The sequence below is a fragment of the Scyliorhinus torazame genome, chromosome 21 (genome assembly GCF_047496885.1).
Source record: "Scyliorhinus torazame isolate Kashiwa2021f chromosome 21, sScyTor2.1, whole genome shotgun sequence".
NCBI lineage: Eukaryota > Metazoa > Chordata > Chondrichthyes > Carcharhiniformes > Scyliorhinidae > Scyliorhinus > Scyliorhinus torazame.
Genome location: NC_092727.1, coordinates 48,853,599 through 48,871,648, shown reverse-complemented (window position 1 = coordinate 48,871,648; position 18,050 = coordinate 48,853,599). Strand labels below are relative to the sequence as shown.

The window sequence follows — 18,050 nt, the reverse complement described above, 5'->3', positions numbered from 1 at the left end:
CAGTATTCGTCGCCGGGCTACCAGGGAAGCAAAGGCCAAGACATCGGCCTCCTTCTCCTCCTGGACTCCCGGGTACTCCGACACCCCAAAGATTGCCACCTCAGGATTCATTACCACCACAGTTTTCAAAACCCAGGACCTGATGTCCGCGAATCCCTGCCAGTACCCCCTGAGTCTACAGCACGACCAGAACATGTACACATGATTAGCCGGCCCACCGGCTCATCTGGTACACTTGTCCTCCAGCCCGAAAAATTTACTCATCCGGGCCACCATCATGTGGGCCCGGTGCACGACCTTAAGCTGGATCAGACCGAGCCTGGCACACGTTGCGGTCATGTTTACTCTGCCCAGAGCTTCTGCCCAAATACCGTCCTCCATCTCCCGCCCGAGCTCCTCCTCCCACTTAAGCTTCAGGTCATCAGTCTGTGTATCCTCTGCTCCCATTAGTTCTTTGTAAATATAGTATCGTATGTATTTTTTGTATATTATGAATGCAACTAGTGAGAAGCTCTAAAGTTTCCCATCGCACACACTGAGCCGACAAGCACACTTTCATAAAATTGGCCCTATTGTCTCTATTGTATATATTGCATCCATAATTGTATACATTATAGTGTGCAAATATTATATACAGAATACGAACAAGGAGCTGAAGTGGGCCATTCAGCCCCTCTAGCCTGCTCTGCCATTTAATAAGATCATGACTGATCTGACAGTACCTCATACCTGCATCCCACCAACCCCCAATAACTTATCAGCCCCTTGCTTACCAAGAATATATCCACCTCTGCCTTAAAAATATTCAAAGACTCTGTTTCCACTGCCTTTTCAGGAAGAGAGTTCCAAAGATTCACGACCCTCTGAGTGAAAAGATTGTGCCTCATCTCTATTTTAAATGAGCGGCCCTAGATTCTCGCACAAAAGGAAACATCCTCTCCACATCAGACCTATGTGTGTGTTGGAAGGACAGAGTGAGTGAGAGGGAGAGACATAAGGAGTGTGAGTGAGAGAGGGGAGGGAAAAACAGAGAAATGGAAAATGCAGAGAGAAAGTAATGTCTGTGTGAGAGTTATATAATGGGTGTAGAAGTGGATTCATATAACTGTGGGGTTTGAGTTACATGCTTATTTATCTGTGTAACTAAAGCACCATTGAGGGTAGATTTACTTATGCTGGTGTCACTTCCCCCCACTCCCTTCAGTTAAAATTGACCCCCACCACCTGGTTTCAGTCAGTCGGGATTGGGGAGGCAAAATTGCCCCCTGTAGCTCTCCCAGGTGATTTGAGGAACTTCCCCGAAGAGGTTGAGTGGTTTGCTGTGTACGGGGAGAGTCCTATGGAATGTGCTCAGGTACTCAGCTCGGAAGAAACTTTGATAATCCACCTTTAAATCTCCTCAGGGGACAGATTAGCCTGACTGAAAAAAAATACAACAAAGATTTACTTTGACAGCAACGTGTTGATGTTGAGGCTGAAAGACACCTGGCTCTATCCTGGAGTCAGAGGCCTGTCATTTACTATCTGCAGCCGATGGCTTAATGATCAAGGTGGGCACCTCTGGATAGGCCCCTGGCATGGGCAATATCGCATAATCGGGGTGTAGGGCGACTGGGATAATATAAGTGGAGCTTGTAAGTAGCGGAGAGCACTAACATTAATGTCTCTCGCTCTCTCTTTCCCTTTCTGCTTCCCTCCTTTTTATGCCCCTTTCAATGTTTGCCGTACACACAATCTGCCTCTCTTTCCCCCCCTATAGTATTCTGTTCTAGTTGTTTTCCTGCTGTTACTCTCAATCAACCAGTCTCTTTGCTTCTACCCTCTGGTTCTATTTCTCTCCCCACTTCTCCATTTTGCCTCTTTCTCTCCCCCATATCTCTTCTGCTTTTATTCTCTCTGTTTTCCTCCCTCTTTCTATCTTTGCTTTCCCTTTTTCTGTCTTCTCCCTCCGTTTTCTTTCACTCTGTTTTTTTGTGTATCTCGCCCCTTAATTGTTGCTCTCTCCCCCCTCCCCTCCCTGTTTCTATTATGTTCCCCCTCTTTCTTTTCTCCTTTTCTGTTTCCCTCTCTCACACAGACATTACTTTCTCTCTGCATTTTCCATTTCTCTGTTTTTCCCTCCCCTCTCTCACTCACACTCCTTCCCTCATCTCCTTATGTCTCTCCCTCTCACTCACTCTATCCTTCCAACACACACATAGGTCTGGTGCATCATCAAAGATTCTAGACAAGTTGGAACTGAACATATTGTTAGCTGAGTGCAGCCTGAGTGGAGGAGTTTGGCTACAGCACCAACTGCTCACTGAGATATGTAGTTAACAACATGCCCTAGATGTTAAACCCCCTCAGTACGCTATGGCAAGCAGACTGGTCCCACTGCAGGTTACTAAATCATAACTCGGTTCTTTAACCTGCTGCTTTTTTCCCCCAAGGACATGCTTCTCTTTACTTATTTCTTATTTTTACTGATGGATTTGTCTAATCATTTGAGGGCTGCGCAGTCGGAGGAAAATGTGGAACAGCAGCCCAGGCAATGATGGACTAGTCATGCATGGTGGGGTAGGGTATCACCCTAAGTAAGGGAGCATTGGAAGAGGTACCTGCAGGCTGGAGGGTGGTAATGTGAGGAACGCAAATGAGAGAATTAATGGAAGTGGCAAGGAGGGAAAGTGGATGGGACAGAAAAATGATTGAAGGGAAGGAGAAGAATGGGGAGAAAAGGAATGATAATGATAGTAGAAAGGAGAGCTGGATGAGGAAAGCAAGGATGAATGAGAGGGGGGAAACAGAATGAGAAGGAATGAGAGGTGGAAAGTGATAATGAGGGAGAGAGAACTTACAATGTGAAAAACAAACAAATTAAGAGGGAGAAGGAATGAAAAGACAAAGTGAAAGTGCGAGTGAAAAAGCATTTGAGAGACAGGTAAGGGAAGAGAATGGAATAAGAGAAAAAAGAATGAAGAGAACAAAAGGGGAAATAGCATAAGTGAGAGAGAGAGTGAGTGAGTGAAAGAGAGGACGGTTGCTGGTTGTGGAATGTGTATTAACTCACTGGGCTGCATGTCCATATGATATCAGACGCAACCTTGTCAGCTTTGAATAATGTTGCTGGTTCCTCAGGTAGATTTTCAGATACTGAAACCGTAGATTCTGACCACGGGTGAACTTTAGCCGGGTTCAGCGGCATTTAAAGTGGCTAATGATGAATTTAGTGCAAGACTGTAGCCTTTGTTCAGCTTCCACATCTGTTTTCTCTTAAAGCAGCGTAGACTGAAATAATGTTTTTCACCCCTTACTCTGTGATGGCTATAAATTATTGCAGAGCCACCGTTTGCATGCAGGCAAGTGAAAAGCCAGTGAGCGTTTTAACTTCCTCACTGTGATGGTCTTCATTAAAGCGGTAAATGCTGTATTTAACAGTGTCCCTCCTGCCGGCAGCTGGATTAGGGGGAAAAGGTCTATGAATCGTGGGCTATCGGAGTGTCACGTCAAACTCAGAAGAGGCGGGATCTACAACTTCAAGTTCTGGGCAAGTGGCATTTGAAGGCAGTTAGAGGCTGCTTCCCTGACCAACTGGGTAAGTCTCCCTATTATTTAACGTTTTATTAGCAGATTAACCCCAGTGCTTTTCTTCAAGACTAAACATTGACGTTTGAATCTGTAGATATGCTTTTAAGCCTCGGGTTAACAACAGTGCACGCCTGTTAATGAGTGTTTGTTTAAAAAGTATTGTTCAGGTGGCTTGTTCAGTCCCTTTGCCTTTACCAGCACTGAAGGGCAATGAATGGATAAAGGGAATGGTTGGATAGAGGGGACAGTTGGCTGTGTCCACAGAGGAGGAACTGCTGTTTTTGATCAGTCGCTCCTTATTGCTGTGTGAGAGTTTTAGTCGGGTGACATTGTCAGCAATTATATAGGATCCAAAAATAACACGGGTTGCTTCAGTTACAGAAAAAGTCATTTAGCAGCAATTTCCTCTGAAGAACAATTTGCCCTTAATGGACCAATTTCTGTACTATGCAGCAGTGGAAAAGGACAAACCATCATAGCAGCAGGAGGGGTTCAGAGAGAGTTTGAAGGGGGAGTCACTGCTGACAGGCAACTCCGTTAAACTGTTGAACAAGGCGCCAGGGTCTGCACAGGCTGTACTCCCCAAGTCCCGTCACTTCATCTCCTTACAATCAGGAAGTTGTAGTTTGTACTTTCTTCTGTGGGAACTGTATCATTAATTAAAGAAACAATTCTGAAGAATTAAACAATGTTCCTCAGCCTTGCACTCTGCCTGATGGAACTTGACGGGAGTGTGAGCAAGAAAAGAGGGGTTGAGTCATATTAGAAGGGCTGTGATTCTGGTTAAAGGGAATGTGAGTGAGGTGAGAGGAGAATGTGAGTGAGGTGAGAGGAGAATGTGAGGGGGGAATGCGAGATGTAGGGGGGAATGCCAGTGAGGCGAGGGGAGAATGCCAGTGAGGCGAGGGGAGAAAATGGCAGTGAGGCGAGGGGAGAAAATGGCAGTGAGGCGAGGGGAGAAAATGGCAGTGAGGCGAGGGGAGAAAATGGCAGTGAGGCGAGGGGAGAAAATGGCAGTGAGGCGAGGGGAGAAAATGGCAGTGAGGCGAGGGGAGAAAATGGCAGTGAGGCGAGGGGAGAAAATGGCAGTGAGGCGAGGGGAGAAAATGGCAGTGAGGCGAGGGGAGAAAATGGCAGTGAGGCGAGGGGAGAAAATGGCAGTGAGGCGAGGGGAGAAAATGGCAGTGAGGCGAGGGGAGAAAATGGCAGTGAGGCGAGGGGAGAAAATGGCAGTGAGGCGAGGGGAGAAAATGGCAGTGAGGCGAGGGGAGAAAATGGCAGTGAGGCGAGGGGGGAGATGAGGGTTACGAGAGAGGTTAGAAGATGAGTGAGAAGGAAGAGATGTGTAAGGGAGGTTAGACGGAGTGTGAACGAGATTGGGGAGGATGTTAGGAAGTCTCTAAGGACAGGGGCAAATTGTTGAAATGTCTCTTTCCTCTAAGTTGTGTAACAGCCTATTTGAAGTGAACAAAATGGTCATGAGAATGTTAATTAAAATTTCATTGTTACATTACGTGCATCTCAGGAGCAAGCTGGAACAAATCTGTTGGATGTGAGAGTGAGTCAGCACAGGGCACTGATTGGAACATATCCAAAATTCGTACAGTGACAGTCAACAGCTAACCTCCGGCCTGGGTGGAGTTGCATGGTCTAACCCACAGAAAGTGGGCAGAGTTCAATTGGATTCTGGACAGAAGCTTGTGGCTGTGTGGAGATGAGGCTTTTCTCTTAAGTTCTTGGTCGAAAATGTTGCTGTCGACTATACACTTCGTATTCCGACTAAAATTTTCATCGCCTTCTCTGGCTCTAGGGTTGAACTGGATTGTTCACAGTTTTACCCTGCACTGAGTTTCTGCTAATTTCACCTCTCCATTACAACAATCATCTATTTTCACCTCCTTAACATTGCCTGTGGCTGCATCTGGCTCAATTAATTTGCTGAAACCCTTATCCATGCCCTTGCCTCCTCAACTGTCCTCCCCAACTTCACATCTTCTCTTGGAGAGTCATTAACAGTCGGAATTCTCGTCCGCAGAGAGCAGTGGAGGCTGGGACATTGAATATATTCAAGGTTGAGTCACAGATTTTTGATTGACAAGGAAGTTCAGGGGGACAGGGAGGAAAGTGGAGTTAAACCCACGATCAGGTCAGCCATGATCATATTGAGTGGTAGATTAGGCTTGATGGGCTGAATGGCTTATTCCTGCTCTTATTTCTTATGATTCTTGGTCTTCAATGCTCCATAATCTACAGCCTCCAACATCCTCATGGGTAAATCTTTTAATCACATCTCCCCTCCCAACCTGTATAATTTCCTGCAGCCCAACAGCCACTATCCCAGCTGTCCCCAACCCCCTCAAAAACTCTCCATTCCTTTCACTCTGGCCCCTTACACACCTGAGATACCAAAGGACACCTTGGTGCCTTTTGAAATACATGCTTTCCCCTTTCTGAAACTAATTTATTGCTAGGTTTCCGTTGTCTCAGTTTGTCCTTCCAGAAAGTTCTAACTCGTGTTCAGGGAAGCCTCCGAGAAGTGACTCGTATTTAACCTAAACTGTGGTTTGTGCCATGTTGATGAACTTTAGGGGGCATCACAGGCCCTCCATTGACATCCAAACATGAATTCTACAGGGAGAGGTCATTGTCTGGACATCCTGAGTAGGACTTTCATTTTCCCCCATCCTTCTATCCTGGCAACGTTTTAAAAATGAATTTAGAGTACCCAATTCTTTTTTCCAATTAAGGGGCAATTTAGCGTGGCCAATCATACCTACCCTGCACATCTTTGGGTTATGGGGGCTAAACCCACACAAACACAGGAAGAATGTGCAAACTCCACACGGACAGTGACCCAGAGCCGGGATCAAACCTGGGACCTCAGCACCATGGGGCAGCATTGCTAACCACTGCGCCACCGTGCTGCCCCTCATCCTGGCAACAATAATCATGGAAGAGAATGCCGATGAAGGTCAGAGTGCTACAAGGTTATTCAATGGGCTTCAACTGAGATAGAATGGAATCCCTACAGTGTAGGAGGCCTTTTGGCCCATCAAGGCTGCACCAACCCTCTGAAAGGGACGATGGGCCGAATGCTGTCCATATATCTTATGGAAAGTGCACCCCACCCAGGCCCAATCCCCAGCCCTATCCCCTTAACACCACCTAACCATTGGACACTTAGAAGCAATTTAACATGGCCAATCCACTTAACCTGCACATCTTTGGACTGTGGGGGGGAACCGGAGCATCCAAAGGAAATCCACACAAACACGGGGAGAATGTGAAAACTCCACACCAACAGTCACCCGAGATTGGAATCGAACCCGGGCACCTGGCGCTGTGAGGCAGCAGGGCTAACTGCTGTGCCACCCATATGAAATGGAAAACAAAATCAGGATTCCCAGACTCGATCACCATCCAGTAGTCACTAATGAAAGGTATAAAGGTTTTGGTGTCTCCTGAAGACAGGATCAGTTTCCGATATGATGCCCCATGCAGCTGAATTGCAAAATAACATTCACTGTCTAGGTTTCCATTCAGCTGAACTCTCGGGTGAGGTCACGAGGGATTTGGTGCCAATGGAATTGTTGACAACACCGGAATGGAGAAAATTATCCGCAACGAGAAAAAGTTACAGCAAGGGAAATTCTGAAGAAAAAGCTCAGTAACCGAATAAGGAATGTCTGAAAACAGATTCTTGAAAAATGTTTCCATTTTCACTAAAGCAGGGTTTCAAAAAGGGTGACACCAATTTTGAACAACCAGCTTAATGCCTGTTTTAGTATGACTGGGTTTTTTTTGTGGGATGTGGGCATCACATTTGTTGCCCCTCCCTAATTGCCCCTTGAACTGGATGGCTTGCTGAAACATTACAGAGGGCAATTGAGAGACGACAACATTGCTGTGGATCTGGAGTCACACATAGGCCAGACCAGGTAAGGGCGGCAGATTTTTCTTTCCTAAAAGGCATTAGTGAACCAGATGGGTTTTGATGACAATCAATGATAGTTCCATCCACCCCCCGACCCCACCCCAGAGTCAGGTGTCTGATTCAGAAACCACTGATATGTCACATATGTGATATAGTGTCAATCATGACTCAGTGGACAATTCTCTTCTGGGATAGAAAGTTGTGGATTCAAGTCCAAGTGCAGAGACGTGAGCACAACACCGAGGCTTATTCTCCAGCGCAGTTCTGAGGGAGCGCTGCGCTGCTTGAGGTGATAGTCATAGAATTTTACAGCAGATGTGTCCACTGTGTCCTTGCTGGCCATTGAATTCCTATCTATTTGAATCACATTTTCCAGCACTTGGTCTGTAGACTTGTATCTATGGCGTTTCAGGGGTTCATCTAACTGCTTCTTAAATGTTGTGAGGATTCCCGCCTTTACCACCCTTTCAGGCAGTGAGTTCCAGATTCTCAGGCTGTTAAATGTGATGTTAAATGCTCTTGGGTCAATGTAAGAAATCCCATAGAGAAATTTGAAGACAATTATTCCCCCAATATCCTGATCAATATTTATTCCTCAACCAAGATCACTAAAACAGATGATCTGGTAATTTATTATTTGCTGTCTGTGGGAGCTTCTTGTACTCAAATCAGCTGCCCCGTTTCCAATATTATACCACTTCTAAAAATACTTAATTGGTTGTAAAGAGCTATTAAGCATCCTGAGGTTGTAGAAATGGAAATCTTTCTTTCTTGAACATGTAGCACCAAAACATCAAGGATTCCTTTCTCATCGCATATCCCCTTCTTCCCACAGAGTGCGTGACTGTGGTTGAATAGTTGAAACCCAACCGCAAGCACCCCGCCCCCTCCCCAAAGCCTCAGCCACTACAGGGTAAACTCAGTGAGATTCACACCCACCAGCAAAACTGGAAAAGTCAGCAACCTTCCTTACCTCAACTGCAAAGACTCCTGAGAGTTACAGTTATTGCAACTCCTACACTGACATGTAAAAAAGGATTGGAGATTGGCCTGTTGATATCTGTGATCTAGCCAGAGCAATCGACCGAATAGATGAAAAGCACCATTAAAATATGAGGGCAGCAAGGTGGCGCAGTGGTTAGCATTGCTGCCTCACAGTGCCGAGGTCTCCGGTTCAATCCTGGCTCTGGGTCACTGTCCGTGTGGAGTTTCCAAATTCTCCCCGTGTTTGTGTGGGTTTCGCTCCCACAACCCAAAGATGTGCAGGGTAGGTGGATTGGCTGCGCTAAATTGCCTCTTAACTGGAAAAATGGAATTGGGTACTCTTTATTTATTTAAAAAAAAAAAAAATAACAGACCAGGGGCGGGATTCTATGTTGGCCGAAGCCAAAATCGGGAAAGGCGATTCGGCGGAGAATCGGTTCCGATGCCAAAATCGCCAGAGGCGCCAATTTGATGTCAAATCACGATTCAGCGTCATCTCGAAAATGGCGTATTTTACTCTGCAAGTACAGTAAGCACCGTTTGCATCATTAGCGGGCCCAACCCGGTACTCTCCGCGATTCTCTGCCTCCGATAGGCCAAGTTTCCGATGGCGTGGTTCACATGTGCTTTTACAAATCGTGAAACCTGCGTGGCGGCAGCGGAGGGAGAGAAGGGGTACGGAAAGTGTCCAACCACCATAGTTTGCTGACAGTTGTGCCGCTGGCAGGGGGACTTCTGCCTGGGCTGGTGGGGGGAGGGGGGGGGGGGAGGGGGGGAGGGGGGGGGGGGGGGGAGGGGGGAGGGGGGAGGGGGGGGGGGGGGGGCGGGGTGGCCAGGAGGGGGGCTGTGGGGTCGGGGTGGACAGGCATAAAGTTCCATTGCCGCAGTTGGCAAGGCAGCCATGCAGCTGCGCACACCGCTAACAGTCCACTTTGAACCTAGTGCCACGGGTCGTATAGATGTCCCTCCTGGGCATCCCCCTGGATGCCCTCTGGCCCCAGACGACCCATCAGCTGTATGGACATAGAACATACAGTGCAGAAGGAGGCCATTCGGCCCATCGAGTCTGCACCAACTCCCTTAAACCCTCACTTCCACCCTATCCCCGTAACCCAATAACCCTTCCTTACCTTTTTTGGTCACTAAGGGCAATTGATCATGGCCAATCCACCTAACTTGCACGTCTTTGGACTGTGGGAGGAAACCGGAGCACCCGGAGGAAACCCACGCAGACACTGGGAGAACGTGCTTACTCCGCACAGATAGTGACCCAGCGGGGAACCGAACCTGGGATCCTGGCGCTATGAAGCCACAGTGCTATCCACTTGTGCGCTGCCCACCATGGGTCAACACTTAGTCTCAGAAACGGAGAATCCAGCTCAAGAACTTTTTGGAAGTGCTTCACAAAAATATCAATACAGAATTAATATAATATAATAATATACAAACCATTACACTGTTCCCAAAATCCCCCACTACACTGTCCTCAATATCCCCATTGCAAAATCGCCATTACTCTGTCCCCAATATCCCCATTGCAAAATCGCCATTACACTGTCCCCAATGTCCCTATTACACTGGACCCGATGTTCCTAATATCCCCAAATACAATGTTGACCACTGCAATATCCTCTATCCCCCATCGTGCCGTCCCCAATATCCCACATTGGACTGTCCCCAATATCCCCTATCCCCCGTTACTGTTCCCAATATCCCCATTAACTGTCCTTAATATCCCCCATTGCACTGTCCCCAATGTTTCTCTTTGACTGACCCCAATATCCCGATGCACTGCCTCTAATGTCCCCCATTGTTACCAATCTCTTCCATTGCACTTTCCCATATAATTCCATTGCATAGTCCCCGTATCCCCCATTCACTGTCCTCAATATCCCCAATTGCACTGTCCCCTATATCCCCCATTGCACCATCCCATCATAACCCCATTGCACAGTCCTCGATATTCCCCTTTGACTGACCCCGATATCCCGATGCACTGCCTTTATTGTCCCCCATTGTCACCAATCTCGCCCATTGCACTTTCCCCATATTCCCCATTGCACAGACCCCAGTACCCCCATTGCACAGTCCCCAATATACCCCATTGCACAGTCCCCAATATCGGCATTGCATTGCCCCCAATATCTCCCGCAACACAGTCCCTAATATCCTCCATTACACCACCTCCAATATCCCCACTGCACAGTCCCCAATATCCCCATTACACCACCCCCAATATCCTCCATTGACTGTCCCCAATATCTCAACACACTGTCTCCAATCTCCTACATTGCACAGTCCCCGCGGTCTCCAATATCTCACAATGCACCGTCCCCAATATTCCCCAGTGCACAGTCCCTAATATCCCACATTACACTGTCCTCAATAAGCCCCATTGCACCATCCACCATATCCCCCATAGCACTGTCCCCGATTTTCCCCTTTGACTGTCCCCAATATCCTGATACAGTGCCTCTAATACACTGTCCCCCATTGCACTATCCCCAAAATCCCACATTTACTTTCCGCAATATCTCCCATTGCATGGTCCCCGATATTTCCGATTGCCAAGTGTTTTTATCCCCCATTGCACCATCCACATTGTCCCCATTGCACAGTCCCCAATGTCCCCATTGCACAGTCCCCAATACCCCCATTGCCCCAGTCCTTGATATTCCCTATTGCCCAGTGCTCAATATCCCCCATTGCACCATCCACCATATCCCCCTTTGACTGACCCCAATATCCCGAACACAGTCTCCTTTGTCCCCCATTGTCTCCAATATCCCCCATTGTACAGTCCCCAATATCCCCCATTGAACAGTCCCCACCTTTCCCCATTGCACTGCCCCCAATATCCCCCCAATTGCACAGCCCCCAATACCACATTGCAAATTACCCAATATCCCCCACTGCACTGTCCCCAAATCCCCCATTTAATGTCCCCAATATCCCCAATTGCACAGTCCCTAATATTTCTTATTGCCCGGTGCTCAATATACCCCATTGCACTATCCCCAATATCCCCCATTGCACCATCCACCATATCCCCCATTGCACTGTCCCCGATATCCCCCTTTGACTGACCCTAATATCCCAAACACAGTCTCCACTGTCCCCTATTGTCTCCAATATCTCCCATTGTTCAATCCCCAATATCCCCCATTGCATTGTCCCCAATATCCCCCATTGCATTGTCCCCAATATCCCCCATTGAACAGTCCCCAACATTCGCCATTGCACTGCCCCCAATATCCCCCCATTGCACCATCCCCAATGTCCCCCACTAAGGGCAATTTAGCATAGCCAATCCACCTACCCCTGCTCATCTTTGAACTGCGGGAGGAAACCGGAGCACCCGGAGGAAACCCATGCACACACTGGGAGAACGTGCAGACTCCGCACAGACAATGACCCAAGCCGGGAATCGAACCGTGGACCCTGGCGCTGTGATGCCATTGTGCTAACCGCTATGCTACCGTGCTGCCCGTGCAATATCCCCAATTGCACTATCCCCAATGTCCCCTATTTCACTGTCCGCAATATCCCCTTTAACTGACCCCAATATCTGGATACACTGCCTCTAATATACCCCATTTGCACTGTCCCCCATTGTTTCTAATCCCTCCCATTGCACATCCCCCAATACCCCCATTGCACTGTCCCCAAAATCCCGATACACTGTCTCTAATATCCCCCATTGCATGGTCCCCCCCATTGTCTGCAATCTCTCCCATTGCACTTTCCACATTATTCCCCATTGTACAATCCCCAATATCCACCATGGCACAGACCCCAATATCCACCATGGCACAGACCCCAATATCCACCATGGCACAGACCCCAATATCCACCATGGCACAGACCCCAATATCCACCATGGCACAGACCCCAATATCCACCATGGCACAGACCCCAATATCCACCATGGCACAGACCCCTATATCCACCATGGCACAGACCCCTATATCCACCATGGCACAGACCCCTATATCCACCATGGCACAGACCCCAATATCCACCATGGCACAGACCCCAATATCCACCATGGCACAGACCCCAATATCCCCCACTGCACTGTCCCCTACATCCCCCATTGCACTGTCCTCCATATCCCCCATTGCACTGCCCTCTATATCACCCATTGCACAGTCCCCTACATCCCCCATTGCACTGTCCTCCATATCCTCCATTGCACAGTCCCCTACATCCTCCATTGCACTGTCCTCCATATCCTCCATTGCACAGTTCCCTACATCCCCCATTGCACTGTCCTCCATATCCTCCATTGCACAGTCCCCTACATCCTCCATTGCACAGTTCCCTACATCCCCCATTGCACTGTCCCCTACATCCCCCATTGCACTGTCCTCCATATCCCCCCATTGCACTGTCCTCCATATCCTCCCATTGCACTGTCCTCCATATCCTCCCATTGCACTGTCCTCCATATCCTCCCATTGCACTGTCCTCCATATCCTCCCATTGCACTGTCCTCCATATCCTCCCATTGCACTGTCCTCCATATCCTCCCATTGCACTGTCCTCCATATCCTCCCATTGCACTGTCCTCCATATCCTCCCATTGCACTGTCCTCCATATCCTCCCATTGCACTGTCCTCCATATCCTCCCATTGCACCGTCCTCCATATCCTCCCATTGCACCGTCCTCCATATCCTCCCATTGCACCGTCCTCCATATCCTCCCATTGCACCGTCCTCCATATCCTCCCATTGCACCGTCCTCCATATCCTCCCATTGCACCGTCCTCCATATCCTCCCATTGCACCGTCCTCCATATCCTCCCATTGCACCGTCCTCCATATCCTCCCATTGCACCGTCCTCCATATCCTCCCATTGCACCGTCCTCCATATCCTCCCATTGCACCGTCCTCCATATCCTCCCATTGCACCGTCCTCCATATCCTCCCATTGCACCGTCCTCCATATCCTCCCATTGCACCGTCCTCCATATCCTCCCATTGCACCGTCCTCCATATCCTCCCATTGCACCGTCCTCCATATCCTCCCATTGCACCGTCCTCCATATCCTCCCATTGCACCGTCCTCCATATCCTCCCATTGCACCGTCCTCCATATCCTCCCATTGCACCGTCCTCCATATCCTCCCATTGCACCGTCCTCCATATCCTCCCATTGCACCGTCCTCCATATCCTCCCATTGCACCACTCCCAATGTCCGCCATTGGCTGTCCCCAACATTTCTAAACACTGTCTCCAATCTCCTGCATTGCGCCGTCTCCAATATCTCCAAATGCACCGTCTCCAATATCAACCATAGCACATCCCCGATATTCCCCATTGTCCAGTGCTCAATATCCCCTATTGCACTATCCCCTATTTCACTATCTGCAATATCTCCCATTGCACCATCCACTATATTCCCCAGTGCACCATCCGCCATATACCCCATTGCACTGACCCCAATATCCCCTTTAACTGACCCAATATCCAGATACATTGCCTCAAATATCCCCCATTGCACTGTTTCCCCCCCCCCCCCCGCCCCATTGTCTGCAATCTCTCCCATTGCACTTTCCACAATATCTCCCATTGAACATTCCCCAACATCCCCCATTGCACAGTCCCCTACATCCCCATTGCACTATCCCCAATATCCCCCATTTCACAGTGGCCAATTTCCCACATTGCATCATCCACAATATCCACAATTGCACTGTCCACAATTTCCCCTTTGCACTGTCCCTAAAATCCCCCATTGACTGTCCCTCAATATCCCGATACACTGTCACAAATATCCCCTATTGCACTGTCCCCTATTGTCTCCAATCTCTCCAATTGTACTTTCCCCAATATTCCCCATTGCACAGTCCCCAATATCCTCCATTGTACAATACCTAATATACCCATTGCACAGTCCCCAATATCCCCCATTGCACTGACTCCAATGTTCCAAAGAACAAAGAACAAAGAAATGTACAGCACAGGAACAGGCCCTTCGGCCCTCCAAGCCCGTGCCGACCATACTGCCCGACTAAACTACAATCTTCTACACTTCCTGTGTCCGTATCCTTCTATTCCCATCCTATTCATATATTTGTCAAGATGCCCCTTAAATGTCCCTATCGTCCCTGCTTCCACTACCTCCTCCGGTAGTGAGTTCCAGGCACCCACTACCCTCTGCGTAAAAAACTTGCCTCGTACATCTACTCTAAACCTTGCCCCTCTCACCTTAAACCTATGCCCCCTAGTAATTGACCCCTCTACCCTGGGGAAAAGCCTCTGACTATCCACTCTGTCTATGCCCCTCATAATTTTGTATACCTCTATCAGGTCGCCCCTCAACCTCCTTCGTTCCAGTGAGAACAAACCGAGTTTATTCAATCGCTCCTCATAGCTTATGCCCTCCATACCAGGCAACATTCTGGTAAATCTCTTCTGCACCCTCTCTAAAGCCTCCACATCCTTCTGGTAGTGTGGCGACCAGAATTGAACACTATACTCCAAGTGTGGCCTAACTAAGGTTCTATACAGCTGCAACATGACTTGCCAATTCTTATACTCAATGCCCCGGCCAATGAAGGCAAGCATGCCATATGCCTTCTTGACTACCTTCTCCACCTGTGTTGCCCCTTTCAATGACCTGTGGACCTGTACTCCTAGATCTCTTTGACTTTCAATACTCTTGAGGGTTCTACCATTCACTGTATATTCCCTACCTGCATTAGCCCTTCCAAAATGCATTACCTCACATTTGTCCGGATTAAACTCCATCTGCCATCTCTCCGCCCAAGTCTCCAGACAATCTAAATCCTGCTGTATCCTCAGACAGTCCTCATCGCTATCCGCAATTCCACCAACCTTTGTGTCGTCTGCAAACTTACTAATCAGACCAGTTACATTTTCCTCCAAATCATTTATATATACTACAAAGAGCAAAGGTCCCAGCACTGATCCCTGTGGAACACCACTGGTCACAGCCCTCCAATTAGAAAAGCATCCCTCCATTGCTACCCTCTGCCTTCTATGGCCTAGCCAGTTCTGTATCCACCTTGCCAGTTCACTCCTGATCCCGTGTGACTTCACCTTTTGTACTAGTCTACCATGAGGGACCTTGTCAAAGGCCTTACTGAAGTCCATATAGACAACATCTACTGCCCTACCTGCATCAATCATCTTAGTGACCTCCTCGAAAAACTCTATCAAGTTAGTGAGACACGACCTCCCCTTCACAAAACCGTGCTGCCTCTCACTAATACGTCCATTTGCTTCCAAATGGGAGTAGATCCTGTCTCAAAGAATTCTCTCCAGTAATTTCCCTACCACTGAAGTAAGGCTCACCGGCCTGTAGTTCCCGGGATTATCCTTGCTACCCTTCTTAAACAGAGGAACAACATTGGCTATTCTCCAGTCCTCCGGGACATCCCCTGAAGACAGCGAGGATCCAAAGATTTCTGTCAAGGCCTCAGCAATTTCCTCTCCAGCCTCCTTCAGTATTCTGGGGTAGATCCCATCAGGCCCTGGGGACTTATCTACCTTAATATTTTTTAAGACACCCAACACCTCGTCTTTTTGGATCACAATGTGACCCAGGCTATCTACACCCCCTTCTCCAGACTCAACATCTACCAATTCCTTCTCTTTGGTGAATACTGATGCAAAGTATTCATTTAGTACCTCGCCCATTTCCTCTGGCTCCACACATAGATTCCCTTGCCTATCCTTCAGTGGGCCAACCCTTTCCCTGGCTACCCTCTTGCTTTTTATGTACGTGTAAAAAGCCTTGGGATTTTCCTTAACCCTATTTGCCAATGACTTTTCATGACCCCTTCTAGCCCTCCTGACTCCTTGCTTAAGTTCCTTCCTACTTTCCTTATATGCCACACAGGCTTCGTCTGTTCCCAGCCTTTTAGCCCTGACAAATGCCTCCTTTTTCTTTTTGACGAGGCCTACAATATCACTCGTCATCCAAGGTTCCCGAAAATTGCCGTATTTATCTTTCTTCCTCACAGGAACATGCCTGTCCTGTATTCCTTTCAACTGACACTTGAAAGCCTCCCACATGTCAGATGTTGATTTGCCCTCAAACATCCGCCCCCAATCTATGTTCTTCAGTTCCCGCCTAATATTGTTATAATTAGCCTTCCCCCAATTTAGCACATTCATCCTCGGACCACTCTTATCCTTGTCCACCAGTACTTTAAAACTTACTGAATTGTGGTCACTGTTACCGAAATGCTCCCCTACTGAAACATCTACCACCTGGCCGGGCTCATTCCCCAATACCAGGTCCAGTACTGCCCCTTCCCTAGTTGGACTGTTTACATATTGTTTTAAGAAGCCCTCCTGGATGCTCCTTACAAACTCCGCCCCGTCTAAGCCCCTGGCACTAAATGAGTCCCAGTCAATATTGGGGAAGTTGAAGTCTCCCATCACCACAACCCTGTTGTTTTTACTCTTTTCCAAAATCTGTCTACCTATCTGCTCCTCTATCTCCCGCTGGCTGTTGGGAGGCCTGTAGTATACCCCCAACATTGTGACTGCACCCTTCTTATTCCTGATCTCTACCCATATAGCCTCACTGCCCTCTGAGGTGTCCTCTCGCAGTATAGCTGTGATATTCTCCCGAACAAGTAGCGCAACTCCGCCTCCCCTTTTACATCCCCCTCTATCCCGCCTGAAACATCTAAATCCTGGAAGGTTTAGCTGCCAATCCTGCCCTTCCCTCAACCAGGTCTCTGTAATGGCAACAACATCATAGTTCCAAGTAGTAATCCAAGCTCTAAGTTCATCTGCCTTACCCGTAATGCTCCTTGCATTAAAACATATGCACTTCAGGCCACCAGACCCGCTGTGTTCAGCAACTTTTCCCCGTCTGCTTTGCCTCAGAGCCACACTGTCCCTATTCCCTAGTTCTCCCTCAATGCTCTCACCTTCTGACCTATTGCTCCCGTGCCCACCCCCCTGCCATACTAGTTTAAACCCTCCCGTGTGACACTAGCAAACCTCGCGGCCAGGATATTTATGCCTCTCCGGTTTAGATGCAACCCGTCCATCTTATACAGGTCACACCTGTCCCATTGCACCATCCACCATATCTCCCATTGCACTGTTCCCAATATGTCCCATTGCACTGTCTCTAAATGGCCCATTAACCATTTCCCAGCACCGAGCCGATGGTTCTCTTTTTAATTCTCTTTAAACAACTGAATGAGGAAGGCATCGACAGCCAAGAACGGATCCCTTTAAATTAATGTTTATGGTAACTGGTTTGTCTGCCCTGTATCCAGGAGATAAAGTATTGAACAGTAATTGCGGGTCTTCATTGGTAAACTGCATTCCGACTGAAAAGGTGGATTACAGACAAAGCACAGCATGAAATAAAAGGGGTGAGTGGGGAGTGACTGTGATTGATTACTGACTGGGAGATTTGTGACAATGGGAAATTTCAAAGAGGGAAGAAAGGAGAGGAAAAACACAGAGGAATGGTGGGAAGGGGAAAGGAACAGAGAGTGGGAAAGGGAGAGAGGAAAAAATAAAGAGACTGGTAAACAAGGGAAGGAAGGTTAAGGGAATG

At 48.1% G+C, this 18,050-nt stretch overlaps 1 protein-coding gene across 4 annotated transcripts in view; it reads left to right on the top strand.

Annotated features, from left to right (window-relative positions):
- The window catches only part of cdon (cell adhesion associated, oncogene regulated), a 287,217-nt gene that overhangs the window by 38,706 nt on the left and 230,461 nt on the right, over positions 1–18,050 (top strand). Inside the window, exon 2 of one of the 4 annotated variants that reach the window (XM_072486779.1) lies at positions 3,439–3,577. The exons of 1 other annotated variant lie outside the window; for it this stretch is intronic. The gene's annotated coding sequence lies outside the window, so the exon portion shown is untranslated. Of the gene's footprint in view, positions 1–3,401; positions 3,578–18,050 lie in introns of those variants that run through there. 2 more of the 4 variants (XM_072486777.1, XM_072486778.1) reach the window with 2 other exon arrangements.